Source organism: Nicotiana tabacum, chromosome 24 (genome assembly GCF_000715075.1).
Source record: "Nicotiana tabacum cultivar K326 chromosome 24, ASM71507v2, whole genome shotgun sequence".
NCBI lineage: Eukaryota > Viridiplantae > Streptophyta > Magnoliopsida > Solanales > Solanaceae > Nicotiana > Nicotiana tabacum.
In genome coordinates, this window is record NC_134103.1 from 16,348,628 (window position 1) to 16,368,565 (window position 19,938).

The following is a 19,938-nucleotide window of genomic DNA, read 5'->3' on the forward strand; positions in this document are numbered from 1 at the left end:
ACGGTAAAGTCACGTAGACCAAATAAAAGGTCCAAGTTTACTCCTAAATTATCAAATCGGTTTATAGATTACCTTTTGCAATAATTTGAAGCATGCCGTTGAATAATTGAAAGGTCCAAATATACCCATGAATAATTTAAAAAGTCTAAATAATACCCCCATGTGGCTTGCACCATATCAACCGAATCAGATCAACTTTTTAACGGTGGCAAACCGTTAGTGAGAGGGGGCATATTTGAGATGAAATATAACAATGAGACTTTCATTGACCGAAAGCTTAATGAAGGGAAAATATAAGACAAATTGCAAAGTCACGGGTGTATTTAATTTGGACCTTTTACCTTTTTTCTACAACTATGGTGTCCAAGCTGTTAAAAGAGTACACCTCGACTATTGGAAAGAATATATACTTTCTACCTCTACCAGCACATATACCAAGGTCCATCAATCTAGCACATCTCTACAATAAGGATCATTGTCTCCACATATGCAGTAATATCATGTGCTATTAGCTTGACCTTTTTCTGTTCTCAAAAGCTGAATATTAAACAAAAAGTTTAGTCAAGGTATAATATTGTTACCTTCATCCTCAAAGATTTGTTCATTTTAGTACGAGATTCTTCCTGTTAAAGAAGCAAATAGGAAATGCCATTTTTCCTACACACAGTTGAGCAAATAGCAATATCATCTTGATTTCTTAGGAATGAGTATACTGTATGTAGTATGTACCTTTTGTTGAAGTTCAGTAAGTTGATCAAGCATGTGTTGTGTCTGAAAACAAGTTAAAATGAGTCGATTTAGACCTTATTAGATAATTACACAACTTTTCTTTAATTTTGAATAGAGTAATAAGATGTTACTTTTTTATGTTGAATTTGTATTTAGGAAGACGTTATCTATGTTAGAAAAAGTATTGCAGAATATGAGGACGAAATTCATTGGATTTAATAACGTAATCAATGTCCTCAAGGAATTTAAGCCTCCCACTTCATTGTTGCGGGGATGATAGTAAAAATCTTACAAAGCCAAATAAAATTGAATACCAGCAATTAATCCGAATTTCACAAGGAACAAATTTTGTGAGTTGTAAAAAAAAACATAGAGAAAAGAAGAAAAAATTTTGTAGTTGTTTTTATGTATATATATCGTCATTGGAGAGACAACATGTATTTATAATACATGTAAATAGACTTAACTCTTGCCAACAAACACCTTTTAAAGCTAAAAGTCACCTTTTAAATTTAAAATAAAACATTTTAAAATGTTTTTATTAAATAAAAATAATACTCCCTTGCGTTTCAGTTTATGTGAACCTATTTTTTTTTTGGTCCGTTCAAAAAAGAATGACCCCTTTCTAAATTTGGAAACAATTTAGCTTAAACTTACAATTCTACCCTTAGTGAGAAGCTTTTATAACCAAACAAATACTTTGGGTCCCCTTTTAACTTGTTTAGGACCACAAATTTCTAAGAGAATGTAGTGTAAATTTTAGAAATAATCTTTGCAGAAATCAGAGATGGAGTCAGAATTTCAACTTTATGTGTTATGAATTTTAGAACGACGACTTAAAGTGCTAATAACTGGATTTTAAATTTAATATTTGAATATTATATGAAAGAGAAAGTAATAGTTTAGAGGTGGAGTCATAATTTCAATTTTATGTGTTATGAATTTTAGAACGACGACTTATTAAAGTGCTAAAAATTGGGTTTTAAATTTAATATTTGTATATTTTTAATGAATTTCTTAACACAAATACACTATTTGAGCAAAAGCTACTGGGTTCGACCGAATCTGTTGTCGGGCTTCTGGCTACACCCAGGGGCAACTTAAGTAAATATATGGCCTAAAGCCAAATTTTAATGTGAGACCTAAATTTTTACATATCTAATTTTTTTTTTTACCTTTTACATAAAAAAAATTCACTTTTGTACTAAAAGTATTAAATATATTTTTAAAAATACCTATGAACCTGTTATTTTTTAAAAAATAGGCCTCTCAAATTTGGGGGCCGAAGGCGTATGCCTTATTATCTACAACATTAGAGCCGTCTCTGGCTATGCCCCTGTTAGAAATCCAGGTAAGGTTATGTAGACCAAATATTGGTCCGTCCTTTCCCTGAACTCCACACATAGCACGAGCTTAGTGCATCGACTGTGTTTTTAAGATAATATAGAGAATGCAGCAATGAGTTAAAAATTACATCTAGTCTTGGTGTAATAAGTATTTAACACACAGATTGTTGTAACACTTCCACTCTTATTTTAAGCTTCAAATACTCCTGGTACGTGTTCTGTTTTCACAAAAGCATAGCAAGCAAATCAATTTGCTCAAAGTTAGTAATCAACATTAATTTTTACTAACTATTTTCAGGTGAAAAACTGAACTATTTCCTAAATTTTCAATAAACTTTAATTTGAGGAATTATGATGCTCGAGTAAGAAGAACGAACCTGTGAATCTGTTGAAGGTTGGCTTCCTTCCACTGCAGCATAATTGTATCTGTGGTATCTCTCCAGTGTCGTGGACATACTAAAAGGGCAAGTTACAGAATAATATATAAGACATTGGTTAAGATAATTAGATGTATTTTTGGAATTATCATAAACATGTTTTGTTGTACTTTTTATCATTGATTGGCAAAGAAGCCATAGATTTCTGAAGGTAAGTGTACTAAGGCAAGAGAATGAATCAACTACTCTGTAATGAAAACAGAATTTAAAGCTCCAAAAAGTGTTGGACACTAAACTTTACTAATGAGAACCTCTTTTATACCACATGTTGATTATAACAACAGTAGCAACTATAAACAGACTCGTGACAATGATAAGGCGATACCCTATGCTCTCTCGTGATTCCTACTATAATCAAAAGACTAAAAGCTCTACTAAGATAGATCGCCAAATTAGTTAATTACAAGTTTTGCCTTTTAGTGCTAGTCGTGTAGGGGGTATTTGGGCCAAGCTGAGTCGGAAATACTTTGATAACTCAAGGTTGATATTAGGGAAAGGACAGTGAGGGGAAGAGGAGCCGTCCTTGGCCTGCATTTTATTGTTAGCCACAACAGACAGACATGATTTTGTAGTTCAAGCAACTTCATTACTTTTGTGTACGCACCAGACGACAGGCCTTTTGAAGGTTCCTTATAAGGACCTATTCGCTCTGTAATCTTTCACTTTTGACCACTTGATTGCTCCTCTTTTCAGTAGGCACCATGAGAGAACCTTAAATTACATACCAGACTTAAATGAAAGATTGTCACCAATCCCCAAAATGAATGTCATACTTAGCTATTTAGAAATAATTTAACTTTAAATTTCTTATTTTAACCTTAATAAGATGATTTATAATCACATGTCTTTTTCTCTTCCATTGTTTCTTCAATATTCACGTTCTCTTCAGTGCCAAACGCAGTTATAATTCTCTCTTCCAGTTACCACTCTCCGCACTATCCCCAGCTTATCAGTATTTTTAAGCTTTGGCAATCTTCTTCAGTGATCTTACTTTAATTACCTAAACTGTAATTAGATATTATATAACACAAAATGGACATATGAACAGGAAAATACTCAATGGTTGATAGATAGATACCATATATATGGGGTTTATAGTATACCACGGCAAAACTTTACATGCTCCCGGTGTTTACAATGAATTATCAATGTCTTAGTATACATTAGTTTGATGTAAACTTCAGATGGTGGTAAGTTTTGTCCTAAATATATCTTCTTCACCTATTATATATAGTATCGGTATCCATGTACATGTCTCAGTATTTATGCGCACAAGAAACTTCCAACTATATGTTTCTTTGTCATTGTTGAAGTGTGTGGTTGTGATGACCCGATATGTTATTTTTAATTTTAACCTTCGTTTATGTATTCTGAAACCTCGAATAGCTCCATTCAGTATTCCTCGATTTGCATGCGCAATCCGAATCTTTTTCCGAAAAATTTTATGTGAAAAACCAAAGAAAATATGAAATTTTACCTTTAAAACTCATTTGAATTGACTTCGGTCAATGTTTTGAGCAAACGGATCCGGATCAGGATTTTGACGGTTCTGGTGGGTCCGTATCATGATTTGCGACTTGGGCGTATGCCCGGAATTAAATTTAGAAGTCTCTAACTTGAATTTTCGCCATTTGACGGAAACTAGAAATTTAAAGGTTTAAAGAATTCTTAAATTTGGTCATAATTATATTTTTATTGATACCCGGTCTCGATTTGGATTCCGAGAGTTCGATCAGTTTCGTAACAATATTTATGACTTATGTACAAACTTTGAAGTTATTCCAAGGTGCGTAGGCACTTTTTCCGTTAGCTATACAATCAAGCAAGTTATACAATCAATTTGGATAGATTTGAGCTGTCCGGAGGTCAATTAAAGCAAGAACGCTATTTTGGAATATCGGCATAACTTCAAAAAGATAAGTATCTTGCCTAACCTTGAGTGGAGGGAATTACCCCTTAGGCATTGAGTCTTATTTGGAAATTGTGTGATTGAAAACCATGTACGCGAGGTGACGAGTACGTACTTGGTTTATATGTGCAATTTATACCAGTTAAAATTTGTAGACACCCTTATATATTAAATTAAAAAATTATTGGAACATAGTAAATCCTTTATTTGTCATGTCTCGTTCCTTGTTTGTCGAGTTTGTATTTTATATGATAATTTGGGGTGATTGCCACTTGGATTTTATGTGAATTCCGTGTGTTTGTTGATTTGATATTTCTTGGAATTAATTTCATTATGGATTTTTCATCTGTAAATAATTAATTAAATAAGCTTAAAAAGAGGCGTTAGTATATTTATCAAAAATTTGGATTAAAGAAGGTGTTGTCCTATATTGAGTTACTTTTCCATCTCTGTTATTGTTTTTGAGGTTTTATATACGTTGTGTGGAGCCTTGGGCTATTTGCTTTGAAATTAATTGATTTTTGTTGTATCTTTGGAGTTGGTTGTGGCAGGTGGTCAAATTGTGATATGAATTGTTGTATTGTGTTTTCGTTTAAACACACTCCTTGATGTTATTTATGCTTCCTACCTTATTTGTTAATGATATACATGTGCTTGGTAAGGAAGAGTGTAAAGCACGAAGGGTGATGCCATATCATTTGAGAGTGTAAAGCACGAAGGGTGATGTCGTGACATTTGAAAGTGTAAAGAACGAAGGGTGATGCCATGCCATTTGCGAGTGAAAAGCACGAAGGGTGATGCCGTGCCATTTCAGTTATATTATCATGTAAGGAAAAGTATAAAGCACGAAGGGTGATGCCGTGTCATTCTTAATATGCACGAAGGATAATGTTGTGCCATTTTATTTATATTATCATGTGAGGATGAGAGTAAAAGCACGAAAGGTGATGTCATGCCATTATTTTTATATTATCATATGTTCATGGCACGAAGGGTGTTTCCGTGCAGGCGAGGACAAGAGAGATACATTATATTGTGATATCTTTTCGTTGTGTATACATTCATGCCTTTATCTTGAGTTGTTATTATGCACTTATATTTTCTATATGTCTTGTAGTCGTTATTGCTTCCTGTGTGCCTCCCACTTTATTTCGTTTATTGTTATTGGCATTTCTCCAACCTAGTTGGTACTGTTATATGTATGCACGATGAGAAAGAGATAAATGCACGAAGGGTGTTGCCGTGCCAATTGATTTGATATATATATATATATATATATATATATATATATATATATATATATATATATAGGTGAGATTGAGACAAGTGCACGTAGGTATTACCGTGCTATTCGATGCGATATGTTGAATATATTTCTCACACCAGGAAAGTTAAATGAGGTGTCATATGGTGACTTTTACTTGAAAGAATTATATTCGAAAGGTATTTACTTGAAAGAATTATATTCGAAAGATATTTACTTGAAAGAATTATATTCATAAGATATTTATTTGAAGGAAGTATATTCGGGATATATTTAATTGTACGGATTACATTCTAAAAATTTTTATTTAAAAAACTTGTCACGACCCAAACTCACCTATAGGTCGTGATGGCGCCCAACATCCCAGTTAGGCAAGCCAACTAATGATTTAAACATATATTCATTTCTTTAAAAAAATTTTGAGTAATCAAACACTTCGAAATTTCAAAAATTAAAAATGATATGAGAAAACAAGATAAATTAAAAACCCAAGTAAATACTTAAATCCACAAATTCTACTGGTGTATGCCAATACCTGGTATCACAAGTGTATGAGCATCTAGTAGATTATACAAAATTCTAAATACTGTCTAAAATAAAATAAATAAAATACAAGTACAAGAAGAGGTACTAGTTGTTGCAAAACGGCTCAGAAAGGCAGCTCGCCACTAAGCCTCTGGATAACGTGGGTGTGCACCGATAGGTCCTTCGATAGTACCTGTCTCGGGTCCTGCACAAAAAGTGCAGCAAGCGTAATATGAGTACGTAAACAACGTATACCCAGTAAGTATCAAGCCTAATCTCGAAGAAGTAGTGACGAGAGGTCGACTTTGACACTCACTGTGGGTCAATAATATTACAATAGAATATATTGAATTAAACATGATTTTTAGATGAACAACAATAATTTTCCTAACAAGCAGAAATAATTGATTCCTTACATTTCAAAAATTTCTAATTTATCAATTAACTTCACAAGCAGCATTTAAAATATCAAGGTATCGTGTAATTATTATTATTAGGCACGATTTCTGGCGAGGTCGTACGGCCCGATCCAGAGTGTCGTGTACACTGCTGAGGGACGTGCGGCGCGATCCATAGATGCATCTATACTGCCGAGGCGTTCGGCCCGCTCCACAAGAAAGGAGAACATTTTCTTATGAACCTCCGGAATGAGAAGTTATTATAATATTAACACGTAGGATGTTCAATCTTTATTAATAATTCAATAATTTACACAAAATTCGAGTATATGAAGTTTCGATCTTTTACTATTTCCTCAAACAATTTACAATATAATTCCAGTAATTTAATAAAATAAAAGATGTAATTATCACGAGTAATTCATGATTTGAGTCTTAACTATCCGGACATAGCATAATTAGTAGCTACGCACGGACTCTCGTCACCTCGTACGTACGTAGCCCCCACAATTAGCAACAATTATTAATGTGAATCACCTATGGGGTAAATTCCCTCTTACAATGTTAGGCAAGAGACTTACCTTATCTCAAAGCCCACTTTCCGATCACAATGTCGCATAAAAATCCCAATTCGGTGCCGAAATATCCGAAACAATCCAAATGTTATATAAAATAATTAATACATATTCGAAAATTCAAAATTAGACTATTAAATAAATTATCCTATCCAAAATGGTAAATTCCTAAAATTTACCCCAGACCCGAGTGCCCGGATTCTGGAAATGTTCGGAGCAAAATATTACCCATAATCTCAAGAACTCAAATATAAATTTCCATCCAATTCCATAACTATTTTCGTGGTTAAAATCTCATTTTTGTCTGATTTCCAAGATTAACAGGTTATAATCTACCCATAATCTATGTATTTAACTCAAAGTGTGTAGAATTAATTTACCTTCAAGTTGCTAGTTGAAATCCTCTCTCAAAAAGCTCCAAAATCGCCCCAAAAAAGCAAAAAATACGGGCTAAAAATGGATGAGCCTCGTTCCCTTTAAATCATTCTGCCCAGCACCATTTTTGCATCTGCGGTGCCTGGGCCGCATTTGCGGCGTCGCTTTTCCGCCAAATATGCCGCTCCTGCGGCTCAAGCCGCTTCTGCGCCCATTGCCCTCGCACCTGCGCCTTCGCAGGTGCGGAAAATTGTTCGCTCCTACGGTCCTGGGCTACCTTGGCCTGCTCGCTTCTGCGACTCGTTTCTCGCACATGCGTGCTCGCACCTTTTGCTGGCCAAGCGCAGGTGCGATTCTGACAACAGTTGGGAGCTTCAGCTTTGGCTCCCAATTTCCAACTTGGTCCGAGACTCGTCCGATTGACACTCGGGGCCCCCGAGGCCCCATCCGAACATACCAATAAGTTTAAAACCATAAAACAAACTTGCTCGAACTCTCGTAACGCCCGAAACAACATTAAAACTAAAGAATCACACCCCAAAACCAATTGAATCAAACTTATGAACTTTAAGTTCTTTAATTTACTCCCAACGCGCCGAAACGTACTTAAACTACTCGGAATGACGCCAAATTTTGCGTGCAAGTCTTAAATGACATTACGAAACTATTCCCGATCTTGGAATTCTAAACGTACTTCAATAACTCCAAAATCTACTCCAAACCAAATTTAAAGAATATTAAACCTTCAAATAGTTGATATTCACTATTAAGCCCCGAAACGCTCCCGGGTTGTCCAAAACCCGATTCGAACATACGCCCAAGTCCAAAATCATCATACGAACCTATTGGAACCATCAAATCCCGATTCTGGGGTTGTTTTCTCAAAAAGTTGACCGAAGTCAAACTTGGGCTTTTAAAACCAAATTAAGGAACCAAGTGTTCTGATTTTAACCCGAATGATTTCAAATCCCGAACCAACCATCCCCGCAAGTCATAAATTAATAAAAGCACATACGAGGAGTTTTATTTAGGGGAGAGGGGTTCTAAAAGTCAAAATGACCGGTTGGGTCATTACATTCTCCACCTCTTAAACAAATATTCATCCTCGAACGGGTTTAGAATTATACCTGGAGTACTGAATAAGTGTGGATATCTGCTCCGCATGTCCTCCTCGGCCTCCCAAGTCGATTCCTCGACTGGTTGGCCCCTCCACTGGAATTTTACCGCAGTAATCTTCTTGGACCTCAACTGGCGAACATGTTTATCAACAATGGAAACTGGCTCCTCTTCATAACCCAAGCTCTTATCTAGCTGAACCGTGCTGAAGTCTAACACATGCAATAGGTCGGCATGATTCTTCCGGAGCATAGATACATGGAAATCCGGATGAACTCCTGATAGACTGTGAGGCAAAGCAAGCTCATAAGCAACCTCCCCAACTCGTCTCAACACCTCAAATGGTCCTAGAAACCTTGGGCTCAACTTGCCCTTCTTCCCAAATCTCATGATTCCCTTCATCGGCGAAACCTTCAAGAGAACTTTTTCACCCACCATAAACGATAAATCACACGCTTTCTGATCCGCGTAACTTTTCTGCCTGGACTGTGTTGTACGAAGTCGCTCCTGAATTAATTTTACCTTTTCCAAGGCATCCTATACCAAATCAGTACCATGTAACTTAGCCTCACCGGCCTCAAACCATCCGATAAGCGAACGACATCGCCGAACATATAAAGCCTCAAATGGAGCCATCTCGATGCTGGATTGGTAACTGTTATTATAAGCAAACTCGGCCAAAGGCAAGAAACGATCCCACTGACCTCCAAAGTCAATCACACATGCCCTGAGCATATCCTCCAAAATTTGAACTTTCCGCTCTGACTGCCCGTCGGTATGCGGATGAAAGGTTGTGCTGAGCTCTACACGAGTCCCCAATTCACTCTGTACTGATCTCCAGAAATGTGAAGTAAACTAAGGGCCTCTATCTGATATGATGAAAATTGGCACACCGTGCAACCGAACTATCTCCTGTATATAAATCTGGGCCAACCTCTCTGAAGTATACATAGTCACAACCGTAATAAAGTGTGCCGACTTGGTCAACCTGTCGACAACAACCCAAACTGCATCAAACTTTTGCAAGGTCCGCGGAAACCCAACTACAAAGTCCATAGTAATGCGTTCCCATTTCCACTCTGGTATAGTGATCTGCTGAAATAGGCCACCTGGCCTCTAGTGCTCATATTTAACTTGCTGGCAATTTAGACACCAAGCTACATACTCAACTATGTCTTTTTTTTCATCCTCCGCCACCAATAATGCTACCTCAATTCACGATACATTTTCGTAGCACCTGGATGAATAGAATACTGAGAACTGTGTGCCTCCTCTAGAATCCTTTTCCTCAGTCCATCCACATTAGGAACACATAAACGATCCTGGAGTCATAGAACACCATCCGCACCAATAGTAACTTCCTTAGTACCTCCCCGTAGTACCATTTCTCGAAGAACCATTAAGTGTGGATCGTCAAACTGGCGAGCCTTGATCTGCTCAAATAGTGAAGACCGGGCCACAACACACGCAAGTATTTGGCTGGGCTCTAAAATATCTAGTCTCACAAGTCTGTTAGACAAGGACTGAATATCCAAAGCTAATGGTCTCTTGTCTGCTAAAATGAAAGCTAAACTACCCATACTCTCCGCCTTTCTACTCAAGGCGTCTGCAACCATATTTGCCTTGCCCGGATGATATAAGATAGTAATATCATAATCTTTTAGTAACTCAAGCCATCTGCGCAGCCTCAAATTTAGGTCCCTCTACTTGAATAAATGCTGCAAACTGCGATGATCAGTGTAAACTTCACAAGACACCCCATAAAGATAATGCCTCCAAATCTTAAGAGCGTGAACTATTGCAGCTAACTCCAAATCATATACCGGATAATTCTTCTTGTGGGGTTTTAGCTGACATGAGTCATATGCAATAACTCTCCCCTCCTGCATTAATACACAACCCAAACCAACGCGTGAAGCGTCACAATACACTATATATATCCCCGAACCAGAAGGCAAGACTAACACTGGTGCTGTAGTCAATACTGTCTTGAGCTTCTAAAAGCTCACCTCACAATCATCAGACCATCGGAACGGAGCACCCTTCTGGGTTAATTTGGTCAAAGGTGCTGCAATAGATGAAAAGCCCTCCACGAACCGACAATAATAACCTGCTAAACCTAGGAAACTCCTGATCTCAGTCGCCGAAGTGGGACGATGCCAATTTTGAACTGCCTCGATCTTTTTAGGATCAACTTTACTGCCCTCGACCAATACAATATGCCCCAAGAATGCTACAGAATTTAGCCAAAACTCACATTTGGAGAACTTAGCATATAACTTTTGTTCCTGCAGTGTCTAAAGCACCACTCTCTTATGCGACTTGTGATCTTCCTTACTGCGCGAGGAAATCAAAATATCATCAATGAAGACAATGACAAACGAATCGATATATGTCCTGAATACCCTGTTCATCAAATCTATAAACGCCGTCGGGGTGTTAGTTAATCTGAAAGACATCACTAGAAATTCATAATGACCGTATCTAGTCCGGAAAGCAGCCTTCGGAACATCCGAATCCCGAATATTCAACCGGTGGTACCCCGACCTCAAGTCGATATTAGAAAACACCCTAGCACCCTGCAACTGGTCAAATAGATCATCAATACGCGGCAACGGGTACTTGTTCTTAATGGTGACTTTGTTCAGTTGGCGATAGTCAATACACATTCGCATAGTTCCATCCCTTTTCTTCACAAATAATACCGGTGCACCCCAAGGCGATACACTCGGTCTGACGAACCCTTTTGCTAGTAACTCCTCAAGTTTTTCTTTTAATTCCTTTAATTATTTCGGAGCCATGCGATACGTTGGATAGATATAGGTTGGGTATCTGGAGCCAAGTCAATACAAAAATCAATATCACGATCTGGTGGCATGGCTGGAAGATCTGAAGGAAATACATCGGATAACTCCCGAACTACAGGCAATGAATCAATAGTCAGAGTCTCTGCAGTAGTATCCCAAACATAGGCTAGATAAGCCAAACAACCCTTCTCGACCATATGTCGAACTTTTAGAAAGGAAATAACATGATTAGATGTGCTGACAGACGAACTCTTCCACTCCAACCTAGGAAATTCCGGCATTGCCAAAGTAACAGTTTTAGCATGGCAATTTAGGACAGCATGATATGGGGATAGCCAGTCCATGCCCAGGATAATCTCGAAGTCAGTCATATCAAGCATCAGAAGATCTGCTCTAGTCTCATAACCACATAATGTAACAACACAAGACCGATAGATCTGATCCACAACAACAGAATCGCCCATAGGAGTGGACACATAAATAGGAGTACTCAAGGACTCTCGAGAAACACCCAGGAAATGAGCAAATAGAGATGACACATATGAATACATAGATCCTGGATCAAATAATACAGAGGCATCTTCGCCGCGAACAAAAATAATACCTGTAATCACGGCATCTGAGGCATCTGCATCTGATCTGGATGGAAAAGCATAGAACCGAGCTGGAGCGCCAACTAGATGGCCTCCACCTCTAGGACGACCCCTACCCACCTGACTTCCACCTCTGGGTGGTCGGATGGCTGGTGGAGCAACTGGTGCGGTAATCATAGTCTGCTGACCTTGTTGCATTGGTCTGCCCCGAAGCCTGGGGCAGAATCTCCGCATGTGATTGGAATCCCCGCACTCGTAACAACTTATCGATGCGATGGGCTGCTGACTAGAAGTCTGACCTTGGGGACCTGAATACCCACTGGAAGAACCCTTAATAGCTGGTGGGCGATAAGAACTCTCTAGCATAGTACTGAAATAAGGTCGTACTGGGGCACCCCGAGGAGGCGGTGGTGCTGGATATGGGGGCCTGCTGGACTACCCTCTCACGAATTGACCTCTACCCCTAGACGGAGTACCTCTAAACTCTCCAGAATATCTAAACCGCTTATCCCTCATAACCTGCTCTCGGCTACGCTGACGCACACCTTCAATCCTTCGGGCTATCTCCACAACCAACTCGTAAGAAGTCCCTATCTCAACCTCTCGGGCCATGGTGGCCTGAATGCCAGTATAAACCCGCAACAAACCTCCGCACTCTCTCCTCCTCGGTAAGGAGTATCATAAGTGCATGGCGAGATAACTTAGAGAACCTCGCCTCATAATCGATCACTGATATCTGACCCTGCTGGAGCTGCTTAAGCTGGAACCGCAACTCTTCCCTCTGGGAGGGTGGAATGTAACTGTCCAAGAAAATATGGGTGAACCTGTCCCAAGTCATGGGAGGAGAATCTGCTGGTCTGCCTAGAAGATCAGACTTCCACCATCGACGGGCTCTGCCCTCCAGCTGAAAAGTAGCAAAGTCTACCGCATGAGACTCTAATATCCTCATGTTGTGCAGTCTATCCCTGCACCAATCAATAAAGTCCTGGGGATCCTCATGTCGCTCACCTCCAAAGACAGGAGGATGTAGTCTAGTCCATCTGTCCAATAGCTTCTGCGGCTCGGCGGCTGCAGCTGGTCTGGGCTCAGGTGTAGCTGCTGCCACTGGCTGGACTTCACCCACGGGTAGTGCACCCTGGGTCTGATATACTACAACTGCCTGCCCATGAGCATGTGCGGTAGGGGTCTGTGCTCCCCCGCCCGCCTGAAATGTGGCTGGGTATGCCGGAAATAAACCGGCCTGAGTCATAGTGTCCATGAACCGCAACATACGACCCATGACCTCCTGGAATCCCGGTGCATACGTGAAATCTACCGGAGCTGGCTCTGCTACGGGCACCTTGCCCTGTTCCTCAATAATAGGATCCTCTGCTGGACCCAGTGGTGGCATAACTGGAACAACTCTGGGAGATCCTCGTCCCCTACTATGGGCTGGAGCCCTCCCTCGGCCTCTGCCCCAGCCTCTAACAACAGGGGGAGTAGCGCTTCCCTGGTCTGGAACTTAATTAGAGCGTGTTTTCACCATCTATGAGAGAATAAGAGAAAGATATTTAGTACTACATTATTTGCACGATGGGAGATGAAGAAAGGTAGTTTTTCTAACATCCTATAGCCTCTCGAAGATAAGTACAGACGTCTCCGTACCGATCTGTAAGACTCTATTAGGCCTGCTCATAACTTGTGACACCTACGTGAACCTAGTACTCTAATACCATGTTGTCACGATCCAAACTCACCTATATGTCGTAATGGCGCCCACCCTATAGCAGAACGGCTCATAAAGGCAGCTCACAACTAAGCCTCTAGATAACATGGGTGCGCGCCGATAGGTCCTCCGATAGTACCTGTCTCAGGTCCTGCACAAAAAGTGCAGCAAGCATAGTATGAGTACGTAAACAACGTGTACCCAGTAAGTATCAAGTCTAATCTCGAAGAAGTAGTGACGAGAGGTAGACTTTGACACTCACTATGGGTCAATAATATTACAATATAATATATTGAATTAAACATGATTTTTAGATGAACAACAATAATTTTCTTAACAAGCAAAAATAATTGATTTTTTACATTTCAAAAATTTCTAATTTATCAATTAACTTCACAAGCAGCATTTAAAATATCAAGGTATCGTGTAATTATTATTATTAGGCACGATTTCTGCCGAGGTCGTACGACCCGATCCAGAGTGTCGTGTACACTGCCGAGGGACGTGCGGCGCGATCCATAGATGCATCTATACTGCCGAGGCGTTCGGCCCGCTCCACAAGAAAGGAGGACATTTTCTTAAGAACCTTCGGAATGAGAAGTTATTATAATATTAACACGTAGGATGTTCAATCTTTATTAACAATTCAATAATTTACACAAAATTCGAGTATATGAAGTTTTGATCTTTTACTATTTTCTCAAACAATTTACAATATAATTTCAGTAATTTAATCAAATAAAAGATACAATTATCACAAGTAATTTATGATATGAGTCCTAAACTACCCGGACATAGCATAATTAGTAGCTACGCACGGACTCCCGTCATCTCGTGCGTACGTAGCCCCCACAATTAGCAACAATTATTAATGTGAAATATCTATGGGGTAAATTCCCTCTTACAAGGTTAGGCAAGAGACTTACCTTGTCTCAAAGCCCACTTCCAGATCACAACGTCGCATAATAATCCCAATTCAGTGCCGAAAATTTCGAAACTATCCAAATATTATATAAGATAATTAATACATATTCTAAAATTGAAATTAGACTATTAAATAAATTATCCTATCCAAAATGGTAAATTTCTAAAATTTACCCCGGGCCCACGTGCCCGGATTCTAGAAATTTCGGAGCAAAACGTTATCTATAATCTCAAGAACTCAAATATACAATTTCCATCCAATTCCATAACCATTTTCATGGTTAAAATCTCATTTTTGTCAAAACCTAGTTTTTTCATCTAAACCCTAGATTTCCAAGATTTACAGGTTATAATCTACCCATAATTTATGTATTTAACTCAAAGTGTGTAGAATTAACTTACCTTCAAGTTGCTAGTTGAAATCTTCTCTCAAAAAGCTCCAAAATCCCCCCAAAATGGAGGAAATACGGGCTAAAAATGGTTGAGCCTCGTTCCCTTTAAACCATTTTGCCCAGCAGCATTTGCGGCATCGCTTCTGTGCCAAATCTGCCGCTCCTGTGGCTCAAGCCGCTTCTGCGCCCGTTTCCCTCGCACCTGCGCCTTCGCAGGTGCGGAAAATTGTTTGCTCCTGTGGTCCTGGGCAGCCTTGGCCTACTCGCTTATGCAACTCATCTCTCGCACCTGCGGCTGGCCAAGCGCAGGTGCGATTCTGACAGCAGCTGGGAGCTTCAGCTTTGGCTCCCAATTTCCAACTTGGTATGAGCCTCGTCCGATTGACACTCGGGGCCCCCGGGGCCCACCCGAACATACTAACAAGTTTCAAATCATAAAACGGACTATCTCGAACTCTCGGAATGCCCGAAACAACATTAAAACTAAAGAATCACACCCCAAAACCAATTGAATCAAACTTATGAACTTTAAGTTCTTCGATTTACTCCCAATGCACCGAAACATACTTAAACTAGTTGGAATGATGCCAAATTTTGCGTGCAAGTCTTAAATGACATTACACAACTATTCCTGGTCTCGGAATTCCAAACGGACCTCAATTACTCAAAAACTTACTCCCAACCAAATTTAAAGAACATTAAACCTTAAAATAGTTGATTTTCACTATTTAGCCCCGAAACACTCCCGGGTTGTCCAAAACCCAATTTGAACATACGCCCAAGTCTAAAATAATCATACGAACCTATTGTAACCATTAAATCCCGATTCCGGGATCGTTTTCTCAAGATGTTGACTGAAGTCAAACTTAGGCTTTTAAAACCAAATTAAGGAACCAAGTGTTCCGATTTCAACCCGAACACTTTCAAATCCCGAACCAACCATCCCCGTAAGTCATAAATTAATAAAAGAACATACAGAGAGTTTTATTTAGGGGAACGGGATTCTAAAAGTCAAAATGACCGGTTGGATCATTACAAAACCCATAGATAAAAGATGTATATTTTGAAGGACTTGATTAATTGGTTGTACTTGTGTTTATTATTCGTTTGAGAAATATTTATGGTGTTCTTGTTGCCTTGCTGTTTATGTCAAAAGTTGATTATTGTTGCCATCACTTCTATTTGTTTTCTATTATTTTTGTATGCTATATTGTACATGTTATTTGACTAATGAGTGTCTTGATTGTACATCGTCACTACTCTACAAAGGTTAGTCTTGATACTTACTCGGTACCGACTGTGGTGTACTCATAGTACACTTTTGCATATTTTTGTGTAGAGCCAGGTATTGGAGATATCGGATTTGGGCAGAGATTAGAGTGTGATCGCAAGGATTCAAGGTAGGACTGCTTGGTCATCGCAGTCCCTTGGAGCCTTTCCATTATATTGTACTATCAACTCTTATTCAAATAGTATTGTATATTCGATCCTTGAGATCATTGAATGTATTTAGTTAGAGTTCGTGACTCTGTATTACCAGTCTTGGGAGGTTGTTATAATTATATGTTTAAAAAAATGGCTCGAAATAAAATTGTAATCGGCTTATCTAGTCATAGAGACTTAGTGTCATCATGACGCCTGTGGTGGGATTTTGGGATGTGACAAGTTGGTATCAGGGCTCTAGGTTTATAGGTTCTACGAGTCACGAACGAGTCTAGTAGTCTCTTGTGGATCAGTACGGAGACGTCTGTACTTATCTTCTAGAGGCTATAGAGCTGTTAGGAAATTTCCACTTCTTTCATTCATGTCATGCAGAATTTGTTGATTTTGGAGTTTGAGCCTTTATATCTCTATTCTCTCATGGATGGTGAGGAGACGCGCTACCGGGTCAGCTACTGGTCCTGGAATTTCGAATCTGTGACTGGTATTGCACAGGTGCGATGGTCGCAGAAGTGACAAATGAGTCGCAAAAGAGTGAAGGGGAGCTGGGCGTGAGGATCGCAGGTGCGAGTGCTTGGACGCACCTGCGCAATCGCAGATGAGGTTCAAGTGCGCAGAAGCGCGATCGCAGATGTGGCTTCAAGATCGCAGGTGTGAGGGATTGTTGGGTTAGTCATTTTCGCAGAAGCGAAGTGTTTACCGCAAAAGCGGTGGTCGCAGATGCGACGAATTATCCGCAAATGCGGAATAGCTGGACAGAAGCTATATTATCGAGGGTTTTGGTTCTTTCTTCATTTTGGGAGCTATGGAGCTCGGATTGAGGCGAATCTTGAAGCAATGTTCACCTTATAAATTGGGGTAAGTGTTCTCTACTCAGTTTTGGTTATATTTCATGAATCTACCTTCATTTTTGGTAATTGGATTGTGAATTTTAAAGAGGAAATTGGGGAGTTTTGGCCTAAAGTTTCATAATATGAAGTTTTGAGTTTTGAACATCAAATTGGAGTCGGATTTGAGAGAAACTAGTATGGTTGGACTCGTAATTGAATGGGTTGTTGAATTTTGTAAATTTTGTCGGATTCTGAGGTGCGGGCGCGGGTTGGGTTTTGGCCGATTTTGGGGTTTTGATTCAAGATTTGATCTTTTTTTATCGAGATTGGTTCCTGTAGCATTGTTTGATGTATTTGAGTTATTTTTGGTTAGTTTTGAGCCGTTCGGAGGTCGGAACATGCGGTATGGCATCTTTGGAGCATCGTTTGGCTTGCTAGGCATTGGTATTGGCTTGTTCGAGGTAAATAACTCTTCTAATCTTGGAGCTGAGGGTATGAAACCCTAAAATACGTGTTATGTGATTAGTATTGAGGTGACGCACATGCTAGGTGACGGTCGTGTGGGCGTGCACCATGTGAATTGAGACTATGTTGTTCCCATGGCGCTGTATAGTGGTCCTACTTTATTGATATCCGTGTTTTCACCATCTGATAAAGTAATTAAGCTGTCAATCATGCTAGATATCATGTTTAGGCATTTTGCCGATACTGTTTGGACCCATAGTGGTCGTTTCTTACTGTCATCTCACTGATTTCATTGATATTTCATACCCAGTCATATCCATGTATTCATACCATATCTCAGTCTCAGTTATTATTTATTGATACACCATATCATTGTTGTCGAGCTAGTTATAGTTTCATGATATTGTGAGCCCGTGTGTGAGACTGGAGAGATTGACGACTGAGTGAGGCCGAGGGCCCGAGTGAGAGTGATATTTTGGGATCGGGCTGCACGTCGCAGCAGGTTATATTGATTACACATTTTGGGATCGGGCTGCACTCCGCAACAAGTTAAATTGACTTCATTTGTGGGATCGGGTTTCACACCGCAATGAGCCTTAGGCTTGTATATGTATATGGATCGGGTTGCACGGTGCAACGAGCTTTATGGCTATTTATATATTATGGGATCGGGTTGCACGCCACAGCGATATAGCGCTTGGGCTGAAGGAGCCCCTCCGGAGTTTGCACACCCCCAGTAAGCGAAGTCGACTATATATATGTGGATCGGGTTGCACACCGCAACGGGACTTATGGTCATATATGGATCGGGTGGCACGTCGCAGCAGGTATTGTACAACGCTTAGTGATTGAGTGTGCTGAGCATTGAGCATAGTGAGAGAGAATGCAAGACAGTGAGATTGAGTACTCTGAGAGTGTGAGTGCATGAGCTCATCATCGAGATACATTGCATTTGACATGCGTACTTGAGATACATGCATAGAGGTGCATTTCCTTCTGCTACCCAGTTTTGGAAACATTTATGATTTTACCTGTATCTTGAAAAGTAGGCATAGAGAAGCACTTTCCTCATGCTATCTGAAAATGAAACTTCTTACTATTTGTTGAAAGGAGTTTTGGGAAAAAACCACAGTTTTCAAACTTACTCGTATTTTGGCTTTTTCGGTAAAAAATTTGGGTTTTCACTGTGATACTTGAAAAGAAATGCCTATTTTTTTCTGGAACTGTGAACGAACTGAGCCTTTTATTTCTGAGGTACTCCTTTGTTATTGTACTATGCTGTTATGAACTGTTGTGGAATATTGGTATTAGACCCGACCTTTTTGCTAGCTCGTCACTACTTTCAACCTAAGGTTAAGTTTGTTACTTATTGAGTACATGTGATTGGTTGTACTCATACTACACTTCTGCATCTTGCGTGCAGATGTTGGCTACTGATGTTACTGTGATCGATGGGAGCTGGATCGAAGATGTACCTGCATCCCGGATGTAGCTGCCTCTTGTTCGTGGTAGCTTTAGATCTGTAAAACTCTGTTTATATTCTTAGAAGCTCATGATTTGTACTACCAGTTCTTGGGGGAAATGTATTAGTTTCATATATTTTCTTTTAATTAATTGCTTTATTAAATTTCATTGGAATCAGATAGTTGATGATTGACTTACCTAGCGGGTTGGGTTAGGTGCCATCACGATCAGGTGAATTTCGGGTCGTGACAATGTGGTTAGATATATGTCGATTGCGGTGACGTAGAATCATCCGCAACTATATGTGTAAGAGAAAAATCAGCAATTTGATAAACTCAGAATAATTCTTGACACGTTCGAGGACGAATGTTTGGTTTAGAGGTGGAGAATGTATGACTCGATATGTCATTTTTAATTTTAACCTTAATTTATGTATTTTGAGACCTTGAATAGCTCCATTCAGCTTTTCTTGATTTGCGTGCAAAATCTGTATCTTTTTCCGAAAAGTTTTATGTGAAAAAACAAAAAAAATGTGAAATTTGCCTTTAAAACTTATTTGAGTTGACTTCGGTCAATGTTTTGAGCAAACGGATGCAGATCAGTATTTTGACGATTCCGGTGGGTTTGTATCGTGATTTGGGACT

General features: G+C 39.4%; 1 pseudogene; it reads right to left on the reverse strand.

The window, feature by feature from the left end:
- Window positions 1-498: 498 nt before the first annotated feature.
- LOC142178035 (MADS-box protein 04g005320-like) overlaps window positions 499-19,938 on the reverse strand; it is a 49,690-nt pseudogene continuing 30,250 nt past the window's right edge.